Source organism: Gobius niger (genome assembly GCF_951799975.1).
Source record: "Gobius niger genome assembly, chromosome: 6".
Lineage (NCBI taxonomy): Eukaryota > Metazoa > Chordata > Actinopteri > Gobiiformes > Gobiidae > Gobius > Gobius niger.
The window spans coordinates 27,095,562-27,120,270 of NC_136857.1; the positions used below are offsets into that span (position 1 = coordinate 27,095,562).

General features: G+C 40.1%; 1 long non-coding RNA gene across 2 annotated transcripts in view; it reads left to right on the top strand.

Annotated features, from left to right (window-relative positions):
- The window catches only part of LOC306964185, a 186,932-nt gene extending 165,040 nt beyond the window's left edge, over positions 1-21,892 (top strand). For both annotated transcript variants that reach the window (XR_013792955.1, XR_013792956.1), the window contains exons 2-3: positions 21,542-21,673; positions 21,756-21,892. This is a non-coding gene — a long non-coding RNA (uncharacterized lncRNA). The remainder of the gene's footprint in view (positions 1-21,541; positions 21,674-21,755) is intronic.
- Positions 21,893-24,709: the final 2,817 nt, after the last annotated feature.

Consider the following 24,709-nt stretch of genomic DNA (forward strand, 5'->3'; position numbering starts at 1 on the left):
ATTGCTTTCTATAAACCACAGCATTTTACATTTCAAACGTAAAATATGGGGACAAGGTCGAAACGCAGTAGTCAGGTCTTTGAAGTAGCCAAAGCATTGGCAAGGATGGAAGTGGGGTGAAGGTAGTTGAAATTTCTGTAGGGCTGTGTATCAGAAAAAATAAAAGTATCGAAAGCAGGTACAAAAAAATGATCGTACATCTTTAGATCCGAGTTTTTCCGTTGGTCCAGGGACTGCATTAAAGGAAGTGACTTGGTTGTTTCAGCTCAAATATTACTTTTTTTTGTTTTGTTTTTGTGTTTATTTTTTTCGATTTATTTATTTTGCCTAATCTTTACCCCATTTTTTTTTTTTTTCATATTTATGCCTTTTTTTTTTTTTTTTGCCCCGTTCTAAACAACAAAGATTTTAGTAGGCTAGGTATCTGAAAAAGTATCGTTCAGGTTTCGAAAGTACTGTTACTGAAAAATATATCGATATCCAGCCCTATATTTCTGTGATGAAAATAAGCTTGTTCCACCTGTAGTGAAGGACTGGGAATTGCCAACTGTTTGGTTTAAAGTGTTTTCCTCCCACAATTTTTTATTCAATAAAATCATCTTCCCTTCTGTCCCATTGAAAGCCTAAGGGCATTCATCAAATTATAATTATGTCATCAAGTTATGTGGGCAGCTTCACCTGGATAACCAATGAGAGGAAATTATACCTTTTAAATAGCACAGAGTGTGAGAGGTCATTATATCATGTACAACTTCCTGTTTCTGTTAGAACAAGCCGCCACATTGAGAGAGCTACAGACAGGCCAAGTGGATCCAATGAAGGAACAACTAAGAGGTGAGTGTTCATCTGTAGAAATTTCCAGTATTATGAAGTCAAAAGTCAACGTCACTGAAAAGATGATAAAACATTTATGAGGGTAATGTTGCAACAGTCAGTAAACCACCAAGGTGGAACTGCATTACCAATCTATTGTTCAATGAGCAGTGATCAGGGTCAGTCAATAATTTTACATGTGAAGTCTAGTTCCAAATCAGAGAGCAAGTAAGGAGTAGCGCCACTCCCGACCAGCAGGGGGTTGACCAGTATGTGCACCAATTTTGGTTGACCTTTGCCTGCTATTGTGGTTGGCAACATAGTTATATATAAAGGCTAGATGTCTTAAGGCAGAGTCACTTCCGGCATAACCGGCGGCCATCTTGTCACAGGGAAGCAGCTCAAGTAAGTAAGTGATCAGCACGAACACAAATCCTCATATCTCGCTGAAATCTTCACGGATTTTCAAACGGTTTGGTTTCTGATTTTCTTTTTTTATTCATATGTATGCAGTGTCATACCTACATCTCTGAGGTTTATAACAAACCAACCGTTTGAAAATCGGTACAAAATTGAGCAAGTTATGGTTATTTAAAAAGTACATGCACCATAAAACACAATGTAATGAGTGAGCGAGCTCCCTGTAGCAAGATGGCCGCTGTGTGCGGTTGTCGTCCTCCATTGGCCAGCAGCGTGAGATTATCATAGTTACAAACATACATGACTTCATTTTATTCTTGCAGCTCTCAGTATAAGAACAAAGTTCTTGCGTTTTATGTTAAGTATGAATGAGCCTTAATGAATAGTGGCTGATTAGCGTTGGTAACTAGCGGCTAAAGTTATGCTATGATAGGCTAAACAGGGCTGAGAAGTGTGTAATAAATAATACACTGAACAAGCACAACATCATTTTAAAGGTCACTTTATATGGTTTTAGTGACTTTATGGGGCATACTTCTTGTTTTCTCTCCTATCATCCCTGTTGGCCGAGTAGTGAGCAGCTTTGCTACCAGCAGCAGTCAATTAGAAGTTGCTAACACAAAATGTTTTTTGCCAGTGAGTTGGTGTTCCTTTCATCAGAGTGACAGTTTGTTTCTGGGTCAGAGACAGCAGTTCCTTTAGGCCAATCCAATGTGCTTCGATTCGACTTGGCTGTTACATGCTTCCCTGATCTGACTGCATTAGGCCCAGGCAGGTCGCTGATCGGCTCGTCGGAAATCTAAATCGCCACCAACCTTTCGACTCTTCCTCCGTTTATGTAACCTCAATGAGTGCTACTGAAACTCGCTGTTAGTGCATTAGTGGATAAGGGGTGGCACGGTAGTACAGCGGTTAGCGCTCATGCTTCACAGCTAGAAGGTCCGGGTTCGATTCCCACCAGGGACGGGGCCTTTCTGTGTGGAGTTTGCATGTTCTCCCCATGTCTGTGTAGGGTTCCTCCGGGTACTCCGGTTTCCTCTACCACTGAAAACATGTACAATAGGCCAGGATGAATGTGAGTGTGTTCGTGAGTGTGCATGGGGGACGACGGATGGAAATTAGCCCAAGGCTACAATCCAGTGTGGCTTGTTTACATGCATGAGAGCCATGTATGTTCAATAACATGCACTGTAACAACCAAATAAACCAATAAATAAGCTTCTTGGATAAAAAACAGAGTACTGTTCATGACTCAAGAACCTTTGTCTACGATAGAAAACTTGTGCGAATGGGACCTTTAATAAAACATTAATAGAATTGTTTATGATTGCAACAGTGTGCTAACAGTGTGCATGAAGTTCCTTGAGTTAAAAGCACATTTATTAAACATACAAATCCTTTCCTGTTATGTCTTTGTCAGACCAAGCAGCCAGACTGAGGGAGCTCCAGACCAGCGAAGTGAATCCAATAAAAGAACAACTAAGAGGTTTGTGTACACAAATATCTACACAAATTTTCCAAGGAACTTACAGTAAATTAAAAGTCATCATTATTGTCACAAACTACTGTAAACTTACAAAACAACTTGAATCAATCTGAAGATGCAGCTGGAGCAGGTAACAATGTCCCAGAGAAACACTCGCATTAGAAAGCATTCCTGAACTATGGTAATTTGGCACAAACATTGGTGAACGAAGCCAAAAGCTCAAAAATGTTGTGGCTGAATTCTGGAATCTCTGAACAAATGCCCAGGTGCCATTTTGACACAATTCCGTGTCAAACATCAAACAAAAGAATGTCATTCTTCTACCTCTTCATCTTAGGCCAAGCTGCTGATATAACCAGCATAAAAGCGCGGACCAACGTGACTGAAAACCATGTGGATTCTCTGAGGAGAGACCGAGCAGGTGAGCTTTTTACGGTTTCTTTTGGTGCCAGATGTGAGAAAGAAAATAAAAATCCACTTAATTCCAGAAAGACGATGATTGACTTCACGAATAAAACACACAGTTTGTCCAAATGGATCTATTTAGAAACCAAACACGGAAGCATGTACAAGGCTGATCTGTGCATGATATATTGCAGTGGCGGCTGCTGTTCTGTGAAAGGGGGGGGGGAAGCTCGTGATGACCGACTGGGGGGGGTGTTGTTTCTTAGCAATGGGCAAGTGCTATTTTGTGGGCGTTTTGCACCTGATTTACCATTAGAAACTGTGTATTTGCACATGTGTGAAAGCTAAGTTAAACCAAATATCTGCAGAACACAAAAAACATATGACCTCCCCTTTATTGGTGCATAATGGAAAAGGACATGACAAGTCCAAATATAATAGTGCTTATCCACACAGCTGCCATATTATCAGTACTTGCATGATAAAGCAATTGCACTGAGTAATGTGTTTTTTTTTTCTGTTACACAACTAAAATGGGTTTACAGGATGTGTGAAGTCATTGAGATACATACTACTTTTTTCAGTGGGACAAGTGGCTTTCTCAACCTCTTTGTTGGCATCAGGCTCAGGAATCACTGGACCATTCAACACTGACACTAATCTGGTCTTCAGATACGTGATCTCAAACATCGGCAATGCCTACAGCCCAAACACAGGTGAATAAAAGAATAATTAAAAGAAAAAATTTAATACCAATACTGCCGCAACAAATATTATGTTTTCCAGGTTTTTTCACTGCCCCAGTGAGAGGAGCCTACCACTTTGAGTTGCACATTTATGGTCCAAATGCCACAGGGGCTTGGCTGGTGAAGAATGGAGTGCATATTTGTATAGCATGGGAAAATGAGACAAATGGAAATAGCAAGTCTTCTAATGGAGCTACTCTGCTCCTGGAGCCTGGAGATGCTGTGTTTGTGCATCAGCATGCCAATACTAGAATTACGGATAGCGAACATCACCACAGCACATTCAGTGGTCACCTGCTGTTTCCCATGTGAGATATTGAATAAAGATTTTAGTTATAAACGTCCACTTGCGCTTTTTTCCATATTATTGTAATCCTTCTTACTTAAATCTTAGAGAAATCTTACACACATTGTTTAAAACCTCTTAAGCTCTAAAGAGTCATATTTGGCTCCGCCCCCCTTGTGTCTGCATCTCCGGGGCCATAACTTTCGCATACAAATACTGTCAGTCATAATTTTCACCTCTCCGTGTTCAGTGGACTCTCAGCAACAGATTCATCCCCTCCAATTTCAAATCAACAGATCCTATCTCAAACAGCAAGCCACAATATATCATTTTGTCATAATTCGTTGTACATACTTTGGTCGTGCCCGTGGAAGAGCGTGGTCGCTTCCAACTTCACCCCCGTTTGGAGCTATAGGAATACATTGGGAGAGGCCAAATGCTAACAACATCTTTGGTCGTTTTGCGTGACTGAGGGTAAGCACAAAGACCAGACAGGTATGTATCAACTCATCTAAGCTCAGGTAAGAACATATCTCAGTATGGAAACGCGGTGGCCTGTTCCTTTAATTTCCATCACAGTGGCCTCTATTGTTGCCCCCCTTGTTTTTAGAGTTTCTGGTTGCTTTCCCTCTCACCAGAAAACCTACAAAACAATGGATCCTGGAGAGTTGTATAGTTCACCGTTAGAGAAAGTATAGGCACAAATATAAAAATAAATATACATTAAGAAAAACAGCCTAAAAAGTTGCATAATGCACCTTAAATAGGTGATAATACTTTTGATTATGTCTGTGTTCACCTGATGATGTTGTGTCTTTTAAAGTCTTTTAGGATATTTGCTCTGAATGTTGATGAAAACCAATAAAATCCCTTTTTGGTGACCTATTTCTTTTTTTTTGTCTCCCCTCCCCTGTCTTGTGCACTTGGAGCATGCTCAGGCTACCATTGTAAATAAGAATTTGTTCTTAATGTTTTGCCTGATAAAATAAAGGAAATAATGATATGTTTATCATATGCTTCTTCCACACCTGTTTAGTAATCATCATTACTGTAAATCTACTGCTGATGTTTTATTAATGAAGGACAAACAGTCAACATAAAGGTTGTAAAAGCAGTGGAAACTAGAAATAGATGATCATGGTTTTAAGCACAACATTCCATACGTGCAGGTTCAATATTTGTACATTTTCTTAGCTGACATTTCATAGGAAATCGCAGTGTAAACAGATAACTGAAGACTGGCTCCTTTTCCAGACATCGCATTTGACAGTTTAAGAATAAAGTAAGGTTTCATTGTGAAACAGAGGCTCTTTGTTCTCGGCCATAAATTAAGTTTTACAGTTTACTGGAACAATAGCGGAGTCTCTGAAGTGGTTCATCTTATCCAAAGTCCAGTGCATGTGTGAGATAAAACAACCAACACAACAAATCTATCATTTCAATGATGTAATGCTAATAATAAGTAATATATTGATCCAGTCTGTATATAGGAGTGAGGCTGTATCTCTGGGGCTCATAGTCGAGGTCACAATGGAGAGAGTGAGTATGGTGTGTCTGTTGCTGCTCCTCTGCTCTCTGTCGGGAGCTGAACTTCAGGACAATGAGATCCTTGAGCAAAGGAAAGTCAGTCCTGAGAGTGTGAATGTGCCGGAACAGCCTCATCCTTGTTTATCTGACCTCCACGCTGTGCTCCGAGAGATGAGCGTTAAACTGGCTGTTCTTCAAACTGAGATGAAGCAGCTGCAGACGCTCAACCAAGGTGAGCTATTCTGACTTTCAAAAGATCTCATTATAATTATTGTCATCTCATCATTTTTCCTGATCAAATAGATTCTGTGCTGAGCCTCCCTACAACGGCTGAACTTCAGATGCACTGTTTTGTTTGTTTAATTAAACATTTGGGCCAAACGATTATGCCAGGTCCAGAAATTCCTATGGTTTAGTGATATTGTCATAGCATTTTCACCAAGTACTTTTACTTGAGTAATGTATTTGGTTTATAACTATTTTACTTTTACTTGTGCAAAAAAGGTCAAAAGTAACGTTGCTTTTACTTCAGTCAATTTCTGGCTACTCTTCCTTCCCATACTTCACGGTGAGGAGAGGGTTTTGAGTTTCCTCCACACACTATTCAACTTTTGTTTGCAAAAAATTTGGATGCTCCACAGCACTAATAGCAAAACTATTCTGTGGACTGATTAACCCAAAGTTGAATAGATTGGGTAAAACACACAACGTCATGTGAAGTATGGTGCAGGGTCTCAGGACCTTGAAAATGTCATCTATGGAAAAATTAATGATAATAATTCACAAGTTTATCAAGATATTTTGCAACAACGTGGAATAAGTAAGTGAACCATTGTATTGAATAGCTGGCTGACCCTTCTTTTGCGGTGTACTTACTTATTCCACGCTGTCCTGTCAATGTTTATATGCTATGACCAATAAAATGATCAATTTAGGCAGAAATGTGAGAAATTCCAAACAGTGTACTCACTTTCTCCTCCCACTGTACCTCCCTTCTCCTCTCTCTGGCAGATCACTCACTCAAACTGAAAGAATTGGACACGGTAAAGCTACAACAACAAGGTGAGTCAGAAATGTCTATTTCTTGAAGGTTCCTTAAAGGCACACTGCATAACATTTTGGACTATACTGTTGCGGTAAAACAAAACATGCTCCTAATGACACAGAAAATGCTGTTACTGCAGTATGTAATGAAAGAATGGATTTGGATGAGAAACTATCCTGTTTAAATCCCATATTCCACTGCCTTTTGTCACATCTCCATGGAGACGAGCTGGAGACGTACCCACTCCCAGTAAAGTTTACGGCCATATCTTAGGAGGGGTGAGCCTCATGAATGTTTGTTTGTACATTTATGAGGTATTTTTCAATGATGAATATATCTGTCATAAAATAAATGCTTGTATTTAAATTGTATTTATTGGGTAAAATTCTACGCGGTGTGGCTTTAAGTTCTGAACAGGTCTTCTGTTTCTGTCAGAACAAGCAGCAAAGCCAGGAGGCACTGAAGCTAGTACAAGTAGTGTTAAATGTCTCTCCTATAAAGAATCCTGTAATATTTCCATGACTTCTCAATCATCCAGGATAGTAAATGTATAGACTCCACTAAAACAACACGGCTGGGCATTTGCACTTACACTTATATGGTCAACTTTACAATAAAACATGCGGTCTCTTTGAAAAGATCACCACGCAACTGAGAAAAGGGATGATACCGCTTCCATTTTGTCTTCTCAGAAACAGCGTGAACTTCACTGTCTCATGCGTAAAATATAGTGATTGCATTTTTATTGATTTTTACTTTAGCCCACGCCACTGAACTCCACAGCATGAAGACTTGGGCCAATGTGACTGAAAACCAAGTGGAGACCCTGAGGAGAGACAGAGCAGGTGAGACTTTTACTGATGCACTTTGTGATGGCCAAGCTTTGAGGTTAAATCAGTTGCTAAGATGCTGAAATTGTCATCACTTCAGTGGGACGAGTGGCTTTCTCGGCCTCTTTGTTGGCATCGGGATCAGGAACCACCGGACCGTACAACACCGACTCTACTCTGATGTTCAGGCATGTGGTCTCAAACATCGGAAACGCCTACAGCCCAAACACAGGTGAACACAAATACAGATGTTCACATGAATTCAGCCTGGCAGCCAATCAGAACGCGTGTGAGGTTCGCAGAAAGGTGGGACGTGTGTTTTTAAGCTAATTATTCTGATCTGGGGTGGCTGCAGTTGAGAATCTTTGGGCTGTGCTGGAGAAGGCTTTGTGCAGTGGTCACACTCTCCCATCATCAGTCCAAGGTGTTGATGAAAAATTAATCCAACTCTGTAATCAAAGCTATTAGAATGCGTGACCTTTTTGGTGGGGCAGGCAGCGTATATTTATATTGTAGAGCTTGGCCAGACCCGCAAAACTGATTGCAACGTTTTTGGTTTGCCGTTTTCATCCCATTTTTTGAAGCGTTTTTTTGTTTGCATTTTCTTCTCTACTTATTGCTTAGTTTGTCGTGTTTTTGTTGCTTTTTGTCACTTTTTTGTTACGTTTTTGACATATTTTCGTCAGTTTTTTTGTGGGTGTTTTGTTCAGTTTTTGTCACGTTATTTGTTGCGTTTTCATCTTTGTTTTTGTTTTTTGTTTTTCAAAAAGCTTTTAAATTACATCTGGTTAATGCCCTGGAGATCATGTGCATGGTTCAGGTGGGGGTTAAGAGGTTAAAACACAAAAATCTAAAGATTCCAAACTAAAAATGGTCAAAGTCTCTATCTCTTATAGTTTCGACCCAGCTCAGCTAGGGTGAGGGAAGTAACAAAAACCAAGGTGCAAAATGGATAAAAAAAAGTTGTAATTTAATAAAAGTAGTGTAAAAGGTAAAGTTAACAAAGGAGTGACAAAAATAACCAAACAAAGGCTATTTACCAAAACAAAGTTACTGAACCTAAACAGACAAACTCGAACTAACCAAAATTAGGTCTAACCAACATCAAACAAAGTCATGCCTAGACAACCGAGTGTCACTACATTATAGTGAACATCCCAGGAAGCGACATAGACTTAATGGTACGAGAGTGTCCCTGGACTCACAAAAGTGTAAACAACGAAGGGACACAGAATACATGGCATACTGGCCACAAAGACCAGCAGCCCCGAATGTTTGGAGGAGTGGGCTTTTATAGTCGTTCCTGCAGCAGGTGGCAGGGGGCCAGGTGTTGAGATGCTGCACCAATCAGGACCAGGGACGAGCAGCCAACCAGAACCAAGCTTGAAACCAGTCCTCCAGTTGCAGATTTCCGGGGGACGTAACATTTATCTCCACAACCTCTACAACATAAATATATATGTAAATCTGAACCAAGGTGTACAAACTTGTAACCAATTTTCATCTGTGATATCAGCTTTTATCAGCATTAGATCAGCCGATAGCAGATGTTGCAAATTACTCAGCCTGACATATCGGTCGACCTCTAAGATGAATAAATATAATGCTACACTGAAATTATGTGGCCACTTTTAACATCCATACTCCATTTTCCAGGGTTTTTTACTGCGCCTGTGAGAGGGGCCTACCACTTTGAGTTCTTCATCTACGGAATCTTTGACGGTTCGTGCGGCTCAGGGGCGTTCCTGGTGAAGAACGGAGAGCGTGTTTTTATGTCCTGGGAACGCCACGCAGATGGAGCGAGTACTTCGGCCAATGGAGCCACTCTGCTGCTGGAGGTCGGTGATGTTGCGTTTGTGCTCCTGCCGGCCAACACTCGAATCGATGACAATGAAAACCACCTCAGCACGTTTAGCGGTCACCTGCTGTTCCCCATGTGAGACACTGTTATAGCGCTGTTTTGCCCGAAAGTGTTTTCCAATACTACTTACTTACATTTACTATTCTGTGTGTTATTGCTTTTGGGTTTACATCAGGAGTTTTTTATTATTATTTTTTAATTTAGCTTTAATATTACTGTATAGCTTTTTTTCTTTTCTTTTATGAAGAATTTCAGCATGAGACATGACTTATAGATGTGCTCTAGAAATAAAGCATGTCACTGATAGCAGGTACAATGGTGTTATTCGTCCTGGTATCTATCATACTTTATCTACTTTTTTGGGGGGGGGGGGGGGGGGGGGGGGGTCAGATACTCCTCTCTCCTTATCCTGTTAATAGCAATGTATGTGTGATTATTATTTGCCTTTTCGATGACCCAATCTATGAAATTACAATGTAGCTAGTGATGTATCTTAATTATTTTTGATGTTTTTATTAATATAGTGTAATAAAAAATAAATAAAATAAAATACAGTTTGTGGCATGGGGTGCACAGTGTTTCCAAGTCATTCGAAATTATCGATATTTTTCTTAGAAAACACCACATTGGTTTTGGACGAAGATCTTGCCCTCTGTGGTGAGCCGTTTGGAAATGTAAAAGTAGGTCAGGTCCCTTGCACGTTTGAGATAACACATTTGATTTATGATTTGATATACATGAATTTCTAAAGTAGTTCATGTTATCTAAAGTCTTAGCACACGTATGATAAAACAACCAAAACAACAAACCAATAAAAGCAAAGTGTGATGCTGAGTGGTAGATTAAAGTCTGTATACAAGAAGAAAGGCTCTATCTGTGGGGCTCATAGTCGTGGTCACAATGGAGAGAGTGAGGGCCAGATCTTGTGGCGGCGCACAGAGGGGCGCAGGCTCTTGGCTCCTCCTGGGTATCTGAGCTCCTAAAGTCGAGGTTTTGCTCTGTTATTTACGGAATATTTTTAGTTATGACAGAAAATTCTGAAGACGGCTTGATAATCAAGCTGTAATGAAAGTTTGCATGCAACTAAACAGCTGTTTAGTGGCGCGATGGTTCTCTCATCGGAGCAAAGAGCACATGGATTTGGATAAATATATGAAGGACAGAGAGAGGGCAGACAGAAGAGGAGGTATTGGGCGAGCGAGTGTGGCTGTTTCTTAGACATTACGTTAACCCCCACTTTACCCAAATCTAAAAGCTTCTTGACTGGAGCTCACAGTCAACGGGCCAGATTAACTCCTCATTTGAAAGCTAAGACCTACAAAACTGATCATGACTTTTTGTTGAGTTGTCGCTGTTTTTTTAATCACATTTTTGTTGTGTTTTTGTCTCTTTTTTAACGCTTTTTTGTTGTGTTTTTTGTTGCTCTTTAATCAGACCTTGTAGCTTTTTTGTCGTGTTTTTCATCCTTGTTTTTGTTGCTATTTTGACACTTTCTTCAAGAAATGTTTATATTTTGATAAAGCCAAACTAGAGAAAATGTGCTCAGTTCAGGTGGGGTTTAAAATTGACAAATGCAAATAATGAGCTCTAATTTGCATTTGTGTTAGTGAAATATGAGCATTAATATTGACAATTAGATGATGCGCTGAATAAGTCATCCTCCTTTGAGATTTTTGGGTACCAGTTTATACACATTATTGTTGCAAAATTCCTGTTCCATGAAATCATGTTTAGTTAAGCTCCATTTATCCTGCAATCTCACATTTTCCCCAAACGTAAATAAAAAAGGCAGCCTATGTATTTATTGCAAAATGCATATAATGAGAAATGAATTCATGACAGATAAGAACAGCTCATGACAGATTTTTACAACCCAATCACCAAAAAGACGGAGCGAAATGATCCTGAGTGAAACCACTGTTTACATGGCTAAAACCTCTGCTAAATGCACCCAGTTGAATGTTTCGCTGCATTTTCCACCCATCTGTGTCTGACCACATTGTAAATATTTTTTACATTTCTGCTAGTGTCTCGATTAAACTTCTGTATCTGTCAGAACAAGCCACTAAACTGAAGGAGCTCCAGAAAAATGAAGTTGATCCTATGAAGGAACAACTAAGAGGTGAGTGTGTACGAATCTACAAAAGGAACATAGGCCTCTCCAGTGAGACATGGGCTCCAACAACCAATTACACTGAACTGACGACGCATAGCAAAACTAAGATTTAACTCCATCAAACACACCACATTTGATGATTCTTTTCTGTATGAGCACAATTCTTGCTTAAAGATATAAGATAAGATATAAAGATTCAGTAGCCAAAATATTAGCAAATTTAAAGAATATTTAGAACTTGCTCAATGCGATTTATTGTTCAAAATATTTTTTAAATAATGCCTTTTTCTTTACCATCCATCCATCCATCCATCCATCCATCCAAGTTTGGGCATCTCTGATGAGACTGCTGCCCCCGCGACCCGGCCCCGGATAAAGCGGAAGAAAATGGATGGATGGATGGATGGATGGATGTTTATTTCACAATGTACTCATTTACAATACAAATGCATGTGTTTAATCTTCTGCCACATGGTCAAAAAAGTAGCCATCTTGTACTTTCTTTAGCAATTCAAACCAACTTTTTTATCTGACTGACTGACTATAACTATTACTTGAAGTTTTTATATGCTGAGATATGTTCTCACCTTAGCTCAGGCAAGTTCATTTGTACCTGTCTGGTCTCTCCACGTGTGCCCTCAGTCACGTAAACACAGATGCCGTTAGCGTATAGCTCCAAACGAGGTGTAATATCGCAGCAATATCTTCACTTTACTGTGCGGATGCCTAAATACTCCTGGTATTATTAGGTCTTACAATAGAGTTCCCCTTTATATCCACTTAGAAAATCCACATTGTTTAATTTTGTGTAACTATACTTTGTAGTATAACACTTCACGTAACCATATTTAAATAGGGAAAGCGTGGAGGAGCTTGGTAGCTTCTATCGTCACCTTGTTTGGAGCTATACTGGAGAGGAGGATATGCTAAATGCTAATGCCGTCTGTGCTGTGTTTACGTGACTGAAGGTACGGGTGAAGACCAGACAGGTACAAATGAACTCGTCTAAGCTCAGGTAAGAACATATCTCAGTATGTAAAACAGTGGCCTGTTACTTTAAAGCAGTACTAAGAGGCCATCAGCGCAACTGCAGGTGTCGTAGCATGTCACGTTTTTTTACTTATTAATTGTCCGTGAGAGTAAATACTACGCTGACAGAAAAGACAATGTGTAACATCCAGTTACACAATGGAGATCATTTTGTTTCACTCAAACTTGCCTGTAAATACTGTTTAAGTGGCGCTAGCCTGCAGTTAGCTTTGCCCGCTAGCCTGTTAGCTTCTTCTTCGTGATTCCATTAGTGTGTATTGGTGGCTCCTTCCCGGAGGCAGTGAAGTTGCAAGGGTGGTTTTCTGGCCAGAGACACCAGGGAGAGATGAAAGACCCTCCAATCACCCAATTAATACTTACCCCCAGAGGGATTACGGGAAGGATTTATTAAGGTAAACAAGTTACTTAGTACTGCTTTAATCGACGGATAAACTGTTTAATTGTGATTTGGTTGGTGGTTACCAAAAGCAATATCTTCAAGTCGTGGAGGACCACAGACAAACATTCTCAGCACCAACTAAGTCATCAGCCATTGATGCCAAGTTGCAGTCAGTGGACCAAGGGAAGCTGTTTGTAAACTAACAGATAGAATGGGAAGTGATACAGTATTAGCACTGAATTAGTCTGTAACTACATTAAGTAGAAAAATTCTGCTAACAGATTCTTAAAGTTGGCCTAGACCATATATTGTTGAGCTTGTTTGGATTTAATTGAAAGTAATAACAATCTCTGAACCTTGGGTTGGCGCTATGTGACTTCCGAGAGGTAAAAAGTTCAATAGAGTTGAGCAAGTCCTAAATATCATAAACTTTTTGTACAGCTTATCTATAACAAGCATCATGTAATGGAGGGTTGGAGAACTCTGCCCTCAAACTTTCATTTTTTAGATTGGATTGATATAACGATACAGCTGGCTATTTCTTGTTTGAGTCAGCCAACAGTTAAGTGATTGACCAGATCACTTCTTCCAGGGCCAAGATATGTCCCTGAGTTGAGAGAAAGAATGTGCAAAAATCCATCAAACAAGAATCTAAAGACTCTTGGAAACCTGCAAATAGTGTTTACAAGATATTATACAAGTCTTCTGTCAAAGAAATAACTTTCCACCAAATCCTGTCGTTTAGTTCAGTTCTCAACCTGGTGGTCGTGAGATAATTTTTTAGAAGGTTGCCAGTCATTTGGGAGGCATATTGTCCATGTAGTCTGAATTTACCCTGTGGTGGTCGATAACAGCCACAATTCTTTAATTAGAGGTCGAAACTAGAAAGGTTGGGAACCACTGCTTTAATTTTTCATTTCACGCTAACTTATGTTCATACATCTAAACATGCAGTTGCTACTCTGGCCCTAACCCTGGCATGATCTGCTTTATATGTTCTGACTATGGAGGTGAGTTTTGTTGAGAATCAGCACTATATAGTGTAAATTTGCCTTCCCCAGAGAGACTGACAAAGGAGTAATGTATGTCGAAGTTCATCAGTACAGGGCATGCCGTTAAACGTGTTAAAGGTGCAGGGTTATCTCCACACTGCAGAAATGTGATCAAAAACACCAGTCCCCCACCCGCCACCCCGGTCCTGTGTTTACTTGGTACGGTCTGTAAGAGGAAAATCTAGTCTACAGTCTGCATTTAGAAACACACGAAAAAAAAATGGAATTTTGGAGGCAGAACCCATGGGACTTCTTTTCCTTGTTTCATCTCTGAAGCCTTTTTCCTTGAATGTTTTTTGAAATCCTTTTAATAAACACAACTTTCAGCTGTTGACTCTAATTTCGAAATGTGTATGAGGTTCATTGTTTACTTTTAACGTGTCCTCTGTACTCTCAGGGAGACACTTGGATGTCCAGTTGACATGTTGACATTCTATTGCAAGCAAACATTTTGGTGATATTTATGGCCGGAGTCAAAATCGACTTCCTGAGACCGCAAAAATGTTATTGCATGATGTGCCACACAGACAAACTGTCAACTCCAAACTCATGTAGCGATTGGATGAGTTTGTGAATCTTCGTTTAAGCAGCACAGTGGACTTGATAAGGAATGTCCCAAGGTTTCCAAACTGGAGGAGCTTTTACTGGCATCACACTTCCATTCCTAACTCCAGCACTGACACATTCAGATGGTCCTTGTCATGGCTGTCGATGGCGCACGTCCATGGTCAACGATAGAGACAGAGCTTCCAGGCTTATTGGACCTTTTCAGATGCAGCTAGTGATTTTCCATTCCTTGCTGGACAGTCCCTTCACAACGTCCTACTTCCTCCTCCTTTAACCCTTAACAGAATAAGCTGAGTTATCTCTTTGTTGTGGACCATTAATAGTTTTATGGTTTGATTTCTCTCAAGTAGTTCATCTTATCTAAAGGTATGTACACGTGTGAGATAAAACAACCAAAACAAACTAATAAAACAATTAATGTGAAATGATTGTAAGTAATTTATAAATGCTCCAGTCTGTATATAAGAGTGAGCCTGCATCTCTGGGGCTCATAGTCGAGGTCACAATGGAGAGAGTGAGTGTGTTGTGTCTGTTGATGCTTCTCTGCTCTCCGTCGGGAGCTGAACTTCAGGACAATGAGGTAATTGAACAAAGAAAAGTCAGTCCTGAGAGTGTAAATGTGCCAGAGCCCCAGCCCTGTCCATCAGACATCCACGCTGTGCTCCGAGAGATGAGCGTTAAACTGGCTGTGCTGCAAACCAAGCTGGAGCAGGTGCAAACACTCAACCAAGGTGAGCTATCCAGGTTTTAAAAAATGTTCTGTAATGCTAAGAATATGTGATCAAGGAGTAGCTTGTAAATAACGAATAACAGGGGACCCAAGACTGAACCTTGAAGTACGTCTGAGAGTTCATTATAAAATGGACCAATACTCCAGTTCGAGAAGTGTGACATGAAACAGTGGAAGAGATTTGTGAGTTGTGCCAGTTGAGGTTAACCCATCAATGAAGATGGTGTGGGAAAATTCTTCAGCTACAGTATGTTGAAAAGATGTATAAAAATTAGCACAATATGTCAAATTTAACACTTTCCTGCATATCTGTCTAGTACAAAATGTATTCTAATGCCAACTGTGAATAATTATGAGAAGCTACTGTCTCAACATGCTTTCATTCGTGAATAGAGCAATCAATCAAACTAAAAGAAGTGGACACAGTGAAGCTGCAACAACAAGGTGAGTCCCAACGTGCTTTATCGATTTTTATTTGTGTCTCAACTGACTTTTTGTCCCTGCCAGAACAAGCTGCTAAACTGAAAGCACAAACCAGTGAAGTGGACACTCTAAAGCTACAACAACAGGGTAATTTTAAGTATTATTAATGCTAAATCTTCATTTGTGTGAGTATCCTAGTGTTGTGACTGAATTGTACTCATGTACTTCCTGTCTCTGTCAGAACAATCAGCCAAACTGAGGGAGCTCCAGACCAGCGAAGTGAATCCAATGAAGGAACAGCTAAGAGGTGTGTACTTCAAAATCTTCAGGCATTTCATAGTTACTCACTCTACTGGTCAACTTTATTATCATAATCCAATGTAACTATGCTGTATTCCCATGCGAACATATGAACCGGCTAAATAATTGTTCCAGCACAATCACAACAAACAACATTGATCTGAAGATGTATTCAAGGAAATTTGTCTCGAGGCACATCGTTGTCGAAAAGGCACACTGCATTTGTCGCGATGTTATACTGTAGTATGTCTGGATAAACACTGGTGAGTTTCACTGTCAGTTTTTTTTTCCCCACACATGATGTATAAAGTCACTAGAGTAATGCACCAATTGAGATACCTGTTCTGTTAAAACTCTATTATTTAATTAAAAAGATGTTTTTTCCCCCTCCTCGCCATAGGTCAAGCTGCTGAACTAAATAGCATAAAGGCACGAACCAACGTATCTGAAAACCACCTGAATACTCTGAGGAGAGACAAAGAAGGTGAGACATGCATTTGTGCCAAAAGTGTTTTTTTTGCTGACTGAGTTAGGGAAGCACTGGATTAAATCAGAAAGATAGTACTGTAATATAGGAGAAAGGCTCGAGCCAACTGAGTAATAATAATAATAAGTAATAGTTCTCATTTTTGGCTCTCATATATATATATATATATATATATATATCAGTGCCGTGCAGTGACTTTTCGTGTTAGGTAAGCAGTGGCCTGGGACGTAAGGAGGGAGATCACCAAAGCTGCTCTTGAACATAGATTAGTCCTCAGGAAGCGTCTGTGGACTCCACATACTCAAGCCGCTCACACATTACAAAATGAAGCCGCACAACATGGATGTGTGTGGGTGATATTCAAGCAGGCAGTTCCACAAATGGCCACTAGAGTGGAGTAAAGGGCATAGTGTCCCAAGGAGGCATTTGAGACCATTGAATAGTAAAGTTAATGACTATTGTTACGGTTTCAACTTGAAGTTTTTTTTTAAAGACTTGATTGGACAATCACTGCTTGCTCTGCTTGTATGGACGGCACGCCATACATATATCTATTTTAAAAAACTCTTCCTCACCCTCCGTGGGCGGTCACTTTTTCCTCCAAGCTCGGGTCCTCTACCAGAGGCCTGGGAGTTTTGTAACATCTGCTGAGCACATTTCTCCTATCTTTAGGCGTGGCTGTGTCCCAGAAAGGCCATGATCATATTTGGAACTCTTTCGCAGTACACGTGGATACAAAATATGTCAATATTTGTGAATGAATGAGCGTGGGAAAATGTGCGGCGCAATGTTGTTGCAACCACTGCGTGAAAAATCTGGGTTTTCACCTGCTGCATTTCCCCCTATACAGTATGATGCTGATATAATGTAAATCATGGGCATCGGAGCCATTGAGTGTGGGCGGGTCGTGTCTCCCCCACTTTGCAAAAGTGGTTGTTTGGTCCCCTCCACTTTCAAAATGTGAATTTTCAATGACTGTACATTACTTGAAGTTTAGACCCTTTGCCGGACCAAATGTGTCCCAAACCGAAAATGTGTCACGCGGAGCATTCTATCCAGAATGTTTTTACTAAAAAGAGGAAAATAAGAAATTGAAGGCGCAATTGTGCATTTTTCTCAGTTATAACTGCACTGTACTTCAAATGTGCCAAAGTTCAGTATTATATTTCTTTTTCAAATGTTCTTGACACCAACAAAAAATCCTTCTAAACTCATTTTGACCAGCTCTGCTCTCATGTTGGCAAATTTCAAAAATTAGCAGCATTTTGAAATGCATACACATGAGGGCCTCATGCGTGTGCTCTGGAATTGCAAGTCTAGAGGTTTTTTTTTGCTCTGGCTGACTATTCTGAAGCTACAAATGTTAAAATATTCACTATATTTCACAAAAAATGACAAAAATGTCACAAAAAGTGAAAAAAAATGAAGAAAAAAAAATTACAAATAAGTTACAAAAATGAGTCGAATACCCCCAAAAAATGATGGGAAAAAAATCTGATGACGTGAGGAAAAAGATCAATTTAGATGAGTTTTGTAGATCTTGTAGATCTTGTAGAGCTTTCAAATGAGGCGTTACACTGGCCTACAGGATTTGGGTAAAGCTGAACTGGAGAAAATGCTCTCAGTTCAGGCGGGAGTTAAGAGGTTAATGCCATTGACAAATGTGCTTCATAAAAAAGACACTGCAGCTTTGATTTTATACTATGAAGCTGGTTGAACATGTACTGGATTAGTTCCTCTGACCCGGGTTGACGGGAACTTCTGCATAAATGCTACCGCAAAAGGTCCCAGGTTCGATTACCACCTGGACCAGGGCCTTTCTGTGTCTGCGTAGGTTTCCTCTGGGTACTCCGGTTTCTAAAAACTAAAAAACATGTACAATAGGCCAATGTGGGACAACGGATGCAAATTAGCCCATAGCTGCAATCCGGTGTGGCATATTTACATGCATGTATCCATGTATGTATATTGACACGCACTGTCCTGACATAATAAAAACAATCACTTCATTAAAGCAGTACTTAGTAACTTGTTTGCCTTAATAAATCCTTTCCTTAGTCCCTCTGGGGGTAATACAAGTGTTAATGGGATGATTGGAGGGTCTTTCATCTCCCCCTGGTGTCTCTGGCCAGAAAAACACCATTGCAACTTGACTGCCACCGGACCGGAGTCACCAATACACACTAATAGAATCACGAAGAAGAAGCTAACAGGCTAACGGGCAAAGCTAACTGCGGACTAGCACCAGTTAACCACTATTTACAGCCAAGTTTGAGTGAACAAATATATTTCCGTTGTGTAATTGGATGTACAATATCCCTCTCTTCCTTTGTCTTTTTTTTGTCAGTGTAGTATTTAATCTCACAGACAATAAATAAGTTAAAAAATTGCAACTTGCTGCGAACGCCATTGCGCTCATGGCCTCTAGGAGCAAGAGTTACTTAGCACTGCTTTAAGTTAACCCTGGGTTTCTCTGAGGATTTGTGCGGTGTTCGTGTGAAACAGGAGGAGTCAGTGCCAGGCGGCCAATCACAGAAGAGACACAGTTCACCTGAATATCAAAATCTATCACTAAACTCATGACAAATATATTATAAAGCACCATGAACAACACCAGTCTGAACCGAGCAGCACATAAGGAGAATGTTCACATTTGTTAACACTCCTGTCTCATGTCATCATCTAAAATCTGCGTCAGCCACACGCGTAAATAAAGCTACAACAGGATGTCGCAACATTAAAAAACTCAAGCGCACTTTCCAGTAAATGACTTCTCTCGCTGCTGCTCGAGGCCGTTCCTCCTCTTCCCGCTCTGCTCCGCACTCCCTCTGTACATCGCAGAGTTTGGGTGACAAAGCAAAAGATTTGTCAAAGACCGGCTTCTTATCTTAGGTCAGAGCCTAAACCTGTTCCGGAGCAGGTTATGGGCTAAGGGCATGTTTCCATGGAGATCTAGTTATCCAGCAGTACTGCAAAACCAGGGTTGACAACTGATACAAACAGGCTCCAGATTATGTTCAATATCAAGACTTTGAATATAGAGCCTTCCTTTGTCATTGTCTATACTTTTTTTTTTTTCATCAGCTGGTCCGCTCTCTCTTAGATAAAATACTGTAACACCATCCTCTATTCCCTTCGCTGGCTCCCTCTGCACTCCCATATTGGTTTTGAAATGTTTGCATGGTTTGGCTCCCTTTGTGTGATCTACCCACTCTCCCTCATTGAGGTCGGCAGATCAGGAATTTCTTGTCGTCCCTGAAGACAAAGAAAAAAGGTAAAAATGATTGTGCCTTTTCAGTGGCTTGTGTGAGCCAGCCTGAGGGTTGACCTTCACTGTACTCCGTGGGACAGTTCTTTTTACCTGTGCGTGACAACTGAAAGTATTTAATCTGCACTCTTTGCTTTGACTGTAATGAATGAATTGTATATCGATTTGCTCTGCCATCTTGTATTTGTGTATAACTTTGTGTATGAACTTTGCAAATAAACAACAAATAAACTTGCCTTGCCTATTACAGTTGTCACTCTTTTCAAACTCTTTTTTTTCCATGGAGGAAAACATTAAATTAAATCAGAAATACAATCAGGATCTTGTTAATGTGGTTAATGACTATTCAAGTGGGAAACTGGTGATTTTTAACGGAATACTTTCTGTACACAGGCATAGTTCCAGTAATCATCACTCCGGTGTTCATTGGCTAGCTGATGTTTACACCGTCTGTCCATGTTCTGAGAAATGAAGGCTATTCCCGAACGAGATTTCATGGAAGACCTTGCATCATAGCTGTGAGGTGTCCCGTTTTTGTCCGGGAAACTACTGCCCACCTCCCGCCGTCTTCCCATATTAGCTTTATCCCGTACATTTCCCGTATTATTGCAAAATGTACAAACAAGCACCCCTGCCCCTCCAAACTGAACTCTGTTACAAGCCTCGCGAGAAACGCCGCCTGCACAAGGCTGAGTGGCAGCTGTCAAGAGGTTGAAGAGAAATAGAAGAAGAAAAAGTCGAAAATGTCCCGTATTTTTGAAACCCCGAGCTTTTGAACGTTGGTGTATTTTAGAGCAGCTTGATACAGCAGTACAGAAAAAACAAACCGTCAAAGTGCAAGAGGCCCATCTGGGTTCAGGATCGGTGGGGCAAGCGTGCAAGGGAGCATAGCCACTGGAGCTCCCGATGCATTGGCACTGAAAGAGCAACAAATGAGGAGTGAATCTATAGTTTCACTCCTCACCGGAAGTGCTCGGAGACTTTTTTGCACAAGAGGTTCCGCAAGACTTTTACTTTGCCGGACACTTTGGCGGCCTTGGTTGTAAAATGTCGGCCATTCACAAGAACCTTTTTTTGTTGATGAATGTGGCTTATTATCAATAACAATGCACCTACATTTATTCATAAACAGAGCACTAGGCGAGTGCTTTAGCGGGTCCAAAAACACGGTTATTTCTCATGAAAGAATGACGTGAGAAAGTGCTACTGCGCAGTAATCTTCACTTTACTGTGCGGATGCCAAACTACTCCTGGTATTACTACGCCTTACAATATAGTCCCCCCTTTTATCCGCTTAGAAAATCCACATTGTTTAATTTTGTGTATTATACTTTGTAGTGTAACACTTCATGTAACCATATTTAAATAGGGAAAACGTGGAAGAGCTCGGTAGCTTCTATCTTGACCTGTTTTGGAGCTATAGTGGAGAGAGGTCCTAAAGAACTCGTCAAAGCTAAGGTAAGAACATATCTCAGTATGTAAAAACGGTGGCCTATTCCTTTGAAGCTCAAACTACGACAAACGAGGTATATAATCAGTTACAGTGAGTGGTGCTCGGTGTAGTGATGATACATCCTGGGTGTCCCCAATGTTCGAGCCGTGTTCCTGCTGTGCAATTATCCTTTATCGAAGTCTGCATTTGATCAATGGTCAATGGTTGAAAATTTGTCATCTTTGGATCCCACATTCTTACACATATCACAGGCTTTAGGCCATTTTTCTGATGATGGAAAATGGCTTTTAATTCCAGAGGGACAAGTGGCGTTCTCTGCCTCTTTGTTGGCGTCGGGCGCAGGAGACACTGGACCATTCAACACTTAAACTGTTCAGATCTATGGACACGTGATCTCAAACATTGGCAACGTCTACAGCCCCATCACAGGTGAATGACATCACAGGTAACACAGAAAATGTGGTGGGCGATTTTAATACTAACACTAACACTCATTTTGTGTATCTGACAGGTTATTTCATTGCCCCGGTGAAAGGAGCCTACCACTTTGAGTTCTACGTATATGGTTCAACCGCTGCAGGGGCTTCGCTGGTAAAGAATAGAGAGAATGTTTGTATGGCTTATGAAAATCAGACAAGTGGATATGGCAAGTCTGTTCAAGTTATTGCTGATTTTAAAAAGGGTTGAGTTATAAATGACCATTTGTGTTTTCATGTGATTTGTAATCAGTTTTCAGTGATAAAATGCATCTACAACAAAATTGTATTGGTTTTGGTTTTATCTGTAGAGTTTATCAATGACTGTGTACAGCGCTTATGTCTACTGTACCAGGTCAAAGGGAGAGTGACAAAAGGAAAGGCGGTTTTATGGTCTGCCGACTAGTGCTCGTGACCAATGAGAACTCGGGCCCTGAGGTGGAAGGCCCGCCTCCAGGCATGTAATACACAAGGAAGGAATGTTTTATATTGAAATGTTTAAGGATGCATGTTTGCCGTAGAGACCTAATTTAGAAATAAATTGAATGTAATGCCATAACATGACCACAGAAAATAATGACTTAATACTGCTTTTTTTTTTTTAGCTGATTGTAGAGAGGGTTGACTCAAGTTATTCTCAGACTGTGTAAACATAGCCAGTGTGTTATTAATTTAATGAAATAGTATTTTGTGTAGTAGATTTTTTCACATGTACAATATTTAATATGTATTATATTATGACTCTTGGAAATGACCCTGCACCAAAGAATGACACACATAACACATTCAACAATCATAAAAAGGTATGTGACTATCTGTGCCAAGGAGACAAGCTTTTATTGTGGGTCACAAAGCTTGTTTTATGATTTGATTTACAGGACATTCTGAAGTAGTTCATGTTATCTAAAGTCTTGTCCACACGTGCTATAAAACAACCAAAACAACAAACCAATAAAACCAAAGTGTGATGTTCAGTGGTAGATTAAAGTCTGTATATAAGAGAGAGCCTGTATCTCTGGGGCTCATAGTATTGGTCACAATGGAGAAAGTGAGTGTGTTGTTGTTGCTGCTGCTCTGCTCTCAGTCGGGAGCTGAACTTCAGGACAATGAGATCATTGAACAAAGAAAAGTCAGTCCTGAGAGTGTTAATGTGCCGGAGCCTCAGGCCTGTCCCTCAGACCTCCACGCTGTGCTCCGACAGATGAGCGCCAAACTGGCTGAGAACAGACTGATGATCCAACAGCTCCAGACGCTCAACCAAGGTGAGCTATTCCGACTTTTGAAAATTCTACAAAGCATAATGTACTTCATGTTTTGTAAATCAATAAATTGCGATCAAGTGTTGTGAGAATAGGTAGTAATTTAACAGTAATTTAACATAGGGGTCGGCCCATTAGTCCAACGACCCATTATTCCGAAAATGTCCCACTGAGTAGGGGTTGAAAAATAAAATAAAGTTCAGGCAAGACCTGACTGACCTTAAGGTTAGGGCTAGTGGTTGTTTATGGCTCTCTCGGACTAATGGCACCTCTGCTCAATGGTAAGTTTTCAGACTAGTGAAATGTCACAGAGCAATTATTTTATTTTTTTTTCTAACCAGGAAATGAGAAATAATTGCTTTTAACACAGCAAAGAATAATATTTTTGCACATAAGAAAGATGACAGAATCTTTCACGGACCAACATTCTTCTTGTGTATACCAAATGACATTTGTCAAACAACAATAGCCTAATTTGTCTAATAAAAAGTAATATTTATTTAAAAATTGGCCACAAATAGAAAAAGCTAATACGTTATGACCATAGCCTATAAAAAAGAATGTAAAACTTGTGGGGAAAAAGCGTAGATACAATGCTGCAGTCAGACCAGAGTCTGGACCTGAGCAGGGAGGTAGCATGAGAGCGGAGCTGGCAGCAGTAACATCTAATGTACTTCACTTCTCTGACAGAACAATCAGTCAAACTGAAAGAAGTGGACACACTAAAGCTACAATTACAAGGTGAGTGCAAACACACTCTGTCTGTTTAAGATACAGTTTCCTTTGTGTCTCACCTGGATGTCCCTGTCAGAACAAGCCGCTAAACTGAACGAAATTGAGAAGCATGCCAGTGAAGTGGACACACTGAAGCTACAACAACAAGGTGAGCTGAATAATGCTGTGAATCCCAGTTTGTGACTGCTTTTGGTTAATCTACTTCCTGTCTGTGTCAGAACAATCAGCCAAACTGACGGAGCTCCAGATCAATGCAGTTAATCCAATAAAAGAACATTGCTGTTTTTGGAGCATTGTTCAAGAAGATTTTAGATTTGGGTAAAGCCAAATTGGAGAAAATGTGCTCGTTTCAGGTGGGAAAATCAAAAGGTAGAGTAGTAAATGACACCATTAGATCATTTAAAATCACCTGCCGTCACATTAGTTCATATTTGTAATAAGCTGAAACAATGAGAGTTGTAGCTATAAAATAATTCTAAGAGATACATACAGTGGTATGCAAAAGTATGAGCCCCCCTTTAACTTTTACACATTTTGTCATACTATGGACCATAAGCATAAATATATTCAATAGAAATTTTATGTGAAAGACAAACACTAATCGTGAAGTGAAATGTATACATGAGTCATTTGGTCAACATGTGATCATTCAGAAATCGTCAGGCAACTTCTGACGGTTTCACTAAAAGGAAAGGGGGGCCTATACCTTTGCATGTCACTCTTTTCAGTTTTTTTATTCATAAAAAACAAATGTAAATCATGTGTTTCACGTCACAATTGTGTGCCACTTAGTGAGTGCCTTTCACATACAATTTCAATTAAATATATTTATGTTTATGGTCGAAAAGTTAATGTGGGGCCCAAACTTATGCACCGTATACCAACAGGTACTACATTTTGGTCTCTCTAACCTTGAGTCAGAGTAGCAAGTTCCATATTGTGGAAAATAAATTCTTATTCTTATTTGCACATGCTTTTGAAGATTTGATGGTGAG